At 34.0% G+C, this 2,431-nt stretch overlaps 1 long non-coding RNA gene across 1 annotated transcript; it reads left to right on the top strand.

The window, feature by feature from the left end:
* The first annotated feature begins 583 nt into the window (after positions 1-583).
* Positions 584-2,074, top strand: LOC131235078 (uncharacterized). Its single transcript, XR_009165923.1, has 3 exons — positions 584-1,009; positions 1,227-1,330; positions 1,568-2,074. It is a non-coding gene; the product is annotated as an uncharacterized LOC131235078 (long non-coding RNA).
* The last annotated feature ends 357 nt before the right edge of the window (positions 2,075-2,431 follow it).

Genomic DNA, 2,431 nt, shown 5'->3' on the forward strand with positions numbered 1-2,431 from the left:
TGATCCATGTTGGATTTTGCATGAGTATGATCCACTACACTATTACCAAAATATAAAAACACAAAATAGAAAACATAGTGTCTGTTTGGATGCCACTTAAAAATGAGCCAATCTTATATGTACAGATTAAAAGTAATTTTGATAACAAACAATCATGATTTCTAATGCATAATTATGATTGAGGGTGTGTTTGGTTGCACCAAATATCAGGAATTTTCAAATGCACACTCAAATGAGTACTCATTTTTAAGTGGGCACCCAAACAGGATCTTCTCGTTTGGAGAGTAGAAATGGTACCTTTGGACTCGATTGCTACCATTATATTTGTCAACTCCCTATCTACCTTACTTGGTTGCAACTACAAACTGGGTACTTCGAGAGCTTGCATCTTGTCTCCCTCAAGTGAGTCTCTCTAACATAATTTCTATTTATATTCAATTTTTCCACAGTCAGTCCTCTGGGTGATATTCACTGGCATGCATATGCACAGTCAAACAATCACTTGGCCCTAGAAAGCTTTCAAAACTCTTTCAACAGTCCCTACCCTTTTTATCCACATCAAATATCCTCAAATATTGTGTGATGAAATCTGTTCTAGATATATGATCTTTTGCTGATTTTGAAATAAAGATAAATTAGTAGATCAGTTCCACTTTTATGCAAATGAGCTTAATTATGATGTATTCATGGCTTTCAAATTAGAACATGAGCTCACTCTACATGTCATTAGATAAAGGATCATATAATTCCTCTTGGTTTGTTTTCAATCTCATAAAAGATTACTGATTGTTCAAGCTTCTTTCGGCGTACAGAGTCGTTAGGTGCCTTCTAATTGGTAACAGATTTTGCAATTTCTCATCTAGTAGCATTGATTGTTTGAATATCTTGCTTCCATATCAAGATTTCTCATTTTTCTGTTCCCTCTTTTTCTTTTTTTCTTTGTGATTTTCACTGTTTATAAGGATACTAATTCATATACAGAAGAAGGAGAAAAAGAAGAATAAAGAAGGTCCGAATATCATTTGCCTCTATACATTTGCTATTTATTTCCTCATACATTTGCCTCTATAGTTGCAGAACTTTTTGCCTGACAGTTGTGTTCATCCATGTTATTCGACATAATAATTTCTTTGAATTTAATTTTTAGGGTGCTAAACTAGCTTTTTTTCTTCTTTCATTTTTTTTTCTTTTTTCTTTTTTCTTTTTTCTTTTTGGTGCTGAACTAGCTGCTCAGGAAGGAAGAAGTGCAGCCACTTCAGCTGCTTACAGAACATTGGCACAAGAGCTCACTGAACAGCAGTTTCCCGCACCCTGTATCCTGGCGTTCAAAGTTTGTTTTCCTCCAATGTCTCCTTTAAAAAACTGCCAATGGCCTCACTTGTAAAAACTGAAAAATCCATTGTATATAATCTCTTGTATGTCATGCATGCTAACTGTTTGATGAAATGTCTCAACAAGGAATGTTTTGTGTGGATTGCATTTGAGTCCCTTTTTTTTTCTCTCTACCCATGAGTCGACCCACATGGTTGTATGGTTGGATGACCTACATCAAAACTTGATGCTGCAGGACATGCCTCAACAATTGAAAGTGAGGCTTCTAGAAGAGGTGGGAGAGCACGATAGAGAACGGATTGTCTGTAAGCACGATATTTTCATGCCATAGATTGTGTCATGAGTTTCTTGGGTTTGAAACTATTGATATATGGTTTTTTATTTGATTTCTTTGTTGATATATGTGTGGATGTGATCTTTTATATTTTATTTTTAAGTTTACGACTTCCTGGCTATTTATATGATGTTTTTGTTTATATGAATGAATATTCCTTTGATGTTGTTTATTGATTTTATAATTTGTGTTAGAAACTAGGAAGTATTCCTTGTGGTTATTTCATTTGATTATGCTAACTTAAATTTGATATGAATGCCAATGAGTTAATTTCAGTTCATTAATAAGTGCTCCAAATGTACTCTTAGAGTTTCCTACATACCTTCACATCTTTGCAATTCAATTTAATAAGTTCTCCACTATTCCTTCATGTTTTCTTTGGATTGCAAAAGAAAATTATTAGAAATGCTAGTGTTTTTAATTTTGAATTCTATTTTTCATTTTATTTATTTGGATGGAATTTCAAGGCTTTATAATAATCAACTGCAATTTTATTTTCTCTTGTTTGAGGCCCGTTTGGATGCACCCTGTAATGAGAATGATGTTGGAAATTGGATGTTTGTTTTGGATGTTGGGTTTGATTTAGTTCAGGGGGGAGTAGTGCATTACTAGTTAGAAAATTATGGTCCATAACCATGGATGTCAGGGAACTCTTACTGAAGCTCAATTCTGTCAAAGAGTCGCTGAATCAGGCTAATTCCAAAACAAGTTTGTCTATTAAAATGGCCACATTGAGCTTGTAAAGATGAAAGACATTGAGGTGAG

Source organism: Magnolia sinica, chromosome 19, assembly GCF_029962835.1.
Source record: "Magnolia sinica isolate HGM2019 chromosome 19, MsV1, whole genome shotgun sequence".
Lineage (NCBI taxonomy): Eukaryota > Viridiplantae > Streptophyta > Magnoliopsida > Magnoliales > Magnoliaceae > Magnolia > Magnolia sinica.